Source organism: Hippocampus zosterae, chromosome 1, assembly GCF_025434085.1.
Source record: "Hippocampus zosterae strain Florida chromosome 1, ASM2543408v3, whole genome shotgun sequence".
In the NCBI taxonomy this organism is placed as follows: domain Eukaryota; kingdom Metazoa; phylum Chordata; class Actinopteri; order Syngnathiformes; family Syngnathidae; genus Hippocampus; species Hippocampus zosterae.
The window spans coordinates 18,427,201-18,434,607 of record NC_067451.1 but is presented as its reverse complement, the minus strand read 5'-3'; positions in this window follow the sequence as shown (position 1 = coordinate 18,434,607).

Genomic DNA, 7,407 nt, shown 5'->3' with positions numbered 1-7,407 from the left:
CTAAGCTGCTCTTCAGAGGCTCTGCCGGGCAGATGGAAAGCAGGGAGGAAACCGAGAAGGAGACATAATGAAGATAATGACAGACAAAAAGAAAACATAGTAATGACGGACTGAAAAGAATTGTTATGGTTGTCTTGTTCCTGATGTGGAAATCTCTTTTAGTGACCAAAGAGGCTTGCACTTCCCTCCTTTCCTCAGTTTTCTTTTGACTTAAAAACATGAAGGAGGCCACCAAGAGACTTTGAAACAGATTCTAAAAATCCACATCCTTTGATATATCAAGTCAAGCTGAGGTCTCACTCGACAACGTAACATCTTGCACCTTCCACCAATTCTACAGATCTTTATATCTGGGGATGAAATTCAGACTCTCTCCCCAAAGTCAACATGTATTGCATCATGCATATTGACTCAACTGGGCCAGTTTGCTCCCTACTGCATACACTGAAAGCCTCACCAGCCAGAACAGTCGGAGCACATGCACAATCTATCAATGCCTAGTAAACTGTCATGGATTTCTTGAAGTCAATTGATCCAGGTTGCTTCTCAGTTAAAATGTTTGGTCTTCCTGTGCAGTAAATATGTTGACAATATGCACATAGTAACTTTGCTGACTTATTATTTTTTTCTCGTTAGTGCGTGAAATGGTTGATCAAATGTGGTTTTGTTTGTTTGTTTTTTTAATCCACGGTAATTTAATGACAATTTAGTTCAAAAAAGTAGAATGCAATCCGTTATGATGACTCTTATAGTGATTGATTGTGTGGCTCCATGGGGCACCAGCATGTATCGGATGTGTTGGCTATCTCAGTTAAGTGCTCTAGGCCTGAACTGGGAGATTCAGCCTTGGGATGTTGCAGTAAGTCGTAAGTTTTAAAAGAGCTGACAGTTGGTGATTACGAGAAACTCACGCGGGCCAAAAAGCAATCAAATCCACACTGCCCTAAACTCTTACACATGGCTGACATCTGCCTGATGAGGAGCTCTGCTGTCCCGATGGGTAAAACGGGCCATAATAAAGGAAGCGGGATGATTAAGAAGAGATGGGAAGTACTACGTGCACCCCATTTGTCGGTGTACATCACAATTGCGGCTATTTAATTTGGTTGCTGCCTTTCTCCTGACTGGCGACCAGTCCAAGGTGTAATTTTCCCTTTGCCCAAAGTCAGGTTCAAGCTCCACACCACCCTGAAACGGATACATGGATAACTTGGTTGCTTACTTCCAGCTCTCGCATTGCTTTTTACAACATCGCTGACTAAAAGGGAGCCTTTTAATCAAACCTACAGCCTTTCAAACATGCACCGGCCCTTTCTCAGCCAAGCCATTTCAACTCCTCTTTTTTTGCAACCCAAATCATTTTGCTCTTTGTTTCCTGTTAATGTTGTGGTTGGTATCCATGAAGCACTTTACTAAAAAATCCGCCTTTAAGGCGGCATGATGATATGATCTGAACTAATGCCCAGCGGTGTGCATGAAGCATGAAGACTTGAATTAGCTCTGTTTACAGTGTTGTAGAGTGTAAAAATTGCCTCTGCTTTATTTTATCTCATGAAGTGTAGAACTCAGACACTCCGAATCTCAGAATCTTTTCATGCCTCTCATATTTTCCATTCCTCCCTCCTGCTGCCGCTTTCCATGTCCTCCCTCTTCTCCGGCTTCAATCGAGCATCTGATCACAGGCTCGGGAGAATGGGGGATAATGAGATTAGGCCTGTACATGTTTACACATTCTGATTTGCATTGAGCTTTTCCTGTCTCTTAGTCTGACCCACATTTCTCTTCTCCTGGTCTGTGCTTTTCATGTCTCAAGTCTCTTCCTCTCTCTGGTTGTCTTTGCTTGTGTTGCAGCAATGGTGTTACATGCATGTGGGGAAGGTATATTTATTCATTCATTCATTCATTCATCTTCCGAACCGCTTGATCCTCACCGGGGTCGCGGGGGGTGCTGGAGCCTATCCCAGCTGTCATCGGGCAGAAGGCGGGGGACACCCTGAATCGGTTGCCAGCCAATCACAGGGCACACAGAGACGAAAGGTATATTTAGTTAACTAAATAAGTGGCGCTTCACACATTGCGCCAATGTGCTTTCAGTTGGTTGTAGCATGTCTGACCCACCTGAGTCTATGTACTCTAAGCTCTTCCGTCAGTCTCCTTGTTCAGCAGAAGATGCAGTGCAGTGCTATTGGTATTGGTGCTGACCTTTTGATGGTGGGCAGCATGCAATGATAAGATGTATTTCACTCTGAGAATGTGTAGTACACATGCACTGTGCGCAAGCAAAACAGCTAAATGCTGCCTCCTTTTTGCCACCCGATGGTCTGAGAGCTGCACAACTTCAGAATTTCGATACACTGAAGTTTTCTAAATCTAAAATAAAAAGAATCATACTGTTGAGACTAGAACTAAAGCAACCAGCAGCACTCGAATCTCGGGTTTTGATTGTGAACCTTTAGAGGAAACTTTTAGAGGAAACTCAGTAGATAAATTTAATTACAAGAGCTTACCAAGAAGGGCTTTATGATGGGCATGTGCCGTTTCTGAGGATTGGGTTGCAGCCATTTTACTAGTCCATTTTTTAAAAATCTGAATGTGATATACAGTCGAGTAATTAAATTGTGCAAATGCTAAAATCAACAACAGGGAATTGATTCCCCATAATTTGGTAAAAATTGCATTCTGAGACTCTCAATCTTTTTTTACCTCACAGTTCTTCCACTGGGTATTACATAGAGCAGATGTACCTAATGTTACTGGCGGTCACCTCATATGTTCCGATTTACAACTGTCAGGAGTTCCAGAGTACTCCAGAATTGGACAGACACAGATAAGAGCTGACAAAATTTTTTATCAACAAAACAAAAGACCGACCAAGTACCACGAAAGGTGCTGGTAACAAACAATCAGGATAAAATGAGACAGACACTTTCAAAATGGAAGGACAAAAGATAATAGCAAATCGCTTGTCACAAAAGGACAACGAAATCCAATATACGTATGTATGGTACACACTGAGAATATCAACAAGAGCTACTTACCATACAAGAAAAATAAAGTGAAAAGAGAACTATGAGGAAAAAAGCATGAGTCTTGAAAATACAGTTAGTGTTTGTCTATGTGTACCCTGCGATTGGCTGGCGTCCACTTCAGGGTGTACCCCACCCACTGCCTGATGACACCTGGGATAGGCTCAAGAGCTCCCGCGACACTCGTGAGGGTAAACGGCTTAGATAATTGATGGACGGACGGTATTATTGTGCACAGTATAATACGCCATGGCAGCACGGTGGTCTACTGGTGAGCACGTCCGCCTCACAGTGCAGAGGTGCAGGGTTCAATTGCAGCTCAGGCCTTCCTGTGTGAAATTCGCATGTCCTCCCCGTGCCTACGTGGGTTTTCTCTGGATACTCTGGTTTCCTGCCACATTCCAAAAACATGGCAGGTAAATGGAACACTCTAAATTGTCCGTAGTGTGAGTGTGGATGGTTGTTCGTCTGTGTGTGCCCTGCCATTGGCTGGCAACTAGTTCAGGGTGCCCTCCGCCCACTGTCCGAAGACGGCTGGGATAGGCTCCAGCACACCTCCGACCCTTGTGAGGATAAGCGGATTAGAAAATGGACGGATGAATAATGTGGTATATCATTTGTTTGGCAAAAGATCCACCTTTTTTATTTTGCCAGCATTACATTATTCTTTAAACCATTTTGCCCATGTGAAATTTTTTTTTCCTTCTTCCCAACACTGCACAAAAATACAATAGAAATCGAACTCATCAGCACACCTGCACTATTACCATCTTTGCCTTGGTATATGTCTGTAGAATATGTTACAGTGCTCCACTTCTGATGAAACACAAGGCAAGGCAAGTATTACTCTCTTGAGCCTAAACCTACTATTCACTGTGATATACACTGGTTTGAGCGGGCTTTGCTGTAAAACCAGAAACTCTCTTTCTGCATGATTGCCGCATAAAAGGAGCTCATGCAAGCCAACCGCTTATGACAGCTGACAGCAAGGAGCATGCTCCCAAGCAGGGTTGCTACTCGAGCAGATAACATGAGCACAGTGTTTGGAAGCAAATTTGCAAAGGATTTTTTGATTCCGGATACCTCTTAAAGGCTCTCGACACATCAAAAGCTATCGCTTGTCATGTAAACTTGCACACAGGTATTAATTTGTCATCATGAGACATTGGCATTTAATGCTAGTCAAAGACTGCATCTGCAACATGCCGCATCTCACTTCATTACTCGGGAATCAGAGTCATCTATGCGATCAAGTATGATTTTATTTACATTGTGCCTGTTAAGTGAGTGACATTTGTGATCCCATTTTAAAATATGTATTTCGTAAAGTTTTGTAATGAAAAGTAAAGAGGCCTCTTGATTTTGAATTGTGCGTGCTTGTGTAATACAGGTACAAAGTCAAGTAGATGCATATTATATTTTACCAGTTGCAAATACACTTTGAGAGATGATTGAGCAAATGTCAAAACTAATTGTTTGCTCTTCATATCTTCAAGTGGTAATGTTGATATTTCAAATACCTGCCAGTAACAAGTGTAATACCTGTCCCATCGGACTTGGCTCCAGGCTGTCTATTGTGAAGCCGGATGGTGAACTAGGTAGCGTGTCAATAATAAGAAGGTCTCCGACTTCCCTGGGCTCCGCGCAGAAAATGTACAACAGCATACATGTGTGCAGTCACACGCACGCACAAGCAGTCACAATTCAAACGTCATGGAATGTGTGCATTAGTTTGAGGGTTAAATGAAGTAACAAGAAATGAAACTGAAATACAGGACCCCTTGATCGTCCTTTTTCTTTTATTATTTATGGGATGTATGGGAACTGGAACTAGCAATTTGGTCAATGTCCAAAACTGAAGTTTATTTGACAAATAAAGGCTATATTATTGCAAACATGCTGACAGAGTAAATCAAAACAAACACAACATACAGTAACCTCTTTGGCTGCTCTGATGGAATACTGTTGGAATGGATTAGATAAAAATAAAATATAAAAACACCACATTTCCATCGATTGAACAAGATAGTTATTATAACACTCTACTCTCAATACAGTTGAAAGAGATTCATGGTGAACAGAACAGTTGAGAAGAAGATCAATTTCTTCTTTGTGCTCACATGTTCTGAAAAGAACACTTACTATCTAGTGATGGGCCATTGTTGAGCAATGCGCCCCCGATCAGCTTTTGCCTGAGAGGTGGGGGAGGAAATAGGAAGACATGATGCATTTCCTCTCAACACTTGCACCGCTCATTTGTCATCCAAGTATGCATCACATGCGTGTTCTTCCTGGACAGCTGTGCAGGTGATGGTGGTGACTGTAATTTCATGTGGAATCTATCTCAATGGCCCCTCAGCGGTTTGGGAACAGTGCAAGGTCCAATCTCTAAAGGCCGCTTTGTTTACTGTCAACAAGCTCAGTGGTTCAACCTGCTCTCATTCTGTCACCATGTATGTGTCCCATGGCAACAATTCATCACACCTTTCACTCCAAAGTGTTTACAGAGTAGCAACAACTTGACTGTTGTGATATTTCAGTCAGCCAACTGGCATGAAATTGATCTGGAATGCTCTAATCTATCTACAGGATGGATGACTGTGTCCTTCCCACCATGACGGCTTTACATACCACTGGCAGGAGAAGCTGCAAGTGATTGTGCTGCATTGAGGTGAGTTTTGTGGCAGTGGGCATGGGAGTGCAAGAGTTAATGCAATTTTGATGGCACAGCAGCAAACTTCTGTTGACTGCCTTCCTCTGACTGTATTTCAGGTTTTTATTAGTTGTTCATTTGCTTGAGCCTGCTGAACATTACTCCACTTTTATTTAAGGTGCATCCCAGCGGCTAATGTGCCTGCTAAATCATTGTCAGCTGTGGCCCAGCATTAACTTGCATAGTCCCAGAGTAAACAGACAAAATTAAATGTTGAATTTACAGAGGCTGAAGTTGCTGAAGTTTGTACAGACCAATATTAACTGTCCAGGTTTGCCAGACTAAGATGTAGTTCTTGTCTTCCGATCATATCAATGTATGTTGTGTCGTTATGTGCTTACTGGCATAAACCGAAGTACTTTTAAAAATCCAAAATATAAATGTATCCATTCATTCATTTTCAATATAGTCTGTCCTCATCAGGGTCATGGGCAGTGGTGCAAATATTGACTGGGGCCCAGACTACATGGGGGGGGGGGGGGGGTGTCACAACGCTATCCAGAACCTCGGAGCGGGTCAGTCACGCTGAGTGGCTAGTGTGGGTCATGATGAGTCATAATGAGATGACATGGAGAGAGCAAAAATGAAAGGACAACAATTTGCAAGATGAGGTTAATGTGAAATTAACTCAAATTGACGTGTTTTTCTAATCAAAGGCAAAACCTCACGTTTCACCAGAGTCAAATAGTAGCTTTCCAGCTAGCTTAATCACTGAAGTGGCATTGACCCAAGTACTGCGTCCCACTTCTCCGTTCGGTCAAAGGAGACTTCCCCGCCACCGCAGACTCAGAGGACGAATTCGGTGGATTTGGCAATGCCTACCTGTGAACCTGTTGCAAGGACTACTCTGTCCACACATCAAGGTCATTAGAATTTTGCCTCCTGATGCCATTGCAATAAGTTAGTTATATAATAGCAACTGGCTCGTGTACTGTTGGCCTACTGAGCCATTCCCTGGAGATAAAACACATGGAAAAACAGACTCATAAATGACTTTGATGATGGGCATGAAAATGAAGTGGAATTTGTGGGATTAAATCTATAGCAACCTTTTTTTTCTTTTTTTTGTGGTGCTGCACCTTTTTGCATATATTCAAACAAATTTATAGTTCATAAATCAGAATATAGAGTACTGGAAAAAAAATGTGACATTGTTAATGTTTAATACACAAATCACAAGATTACAATTGGACACTCTTCAAACATACATGCTGACAATTGCAGGTCTCTCGAGTGGCCGTAGGTCTCTGCATCCAAGCGCGTGGCTGAGTGCATCCATGTACGTTCTTGTGTTTTGGCACTTGTCTGTGCACAAAAGAAAAAGTGTACGGGGCCCGATCGCCATGTTGTTGCGCCTCTGCTCATGATTGAGCTAAACTGGTTGCCAGCCAATTACAGGGCACATTCAGTCTAACAACATATGTACATTCACACCCGCAGACAACTGAGGTTCTGAAATCAACCTAAGCAGCGGAGTGTTGGAGGAAGCGAGTATACATGGAGAAAAGCTGTGCAGGCCTAGGGAAAAACATGCAAACTTCACATAGGAAGGCCTGAGACCTCCAAACCTCTACACTGTGAGGCAGAAGTAACACCCAGTAAAGCACGGTGCTGCTTAAATCTACAGTAGGGATGTAACGATATCCAAATGGTATGTTACGATATCAC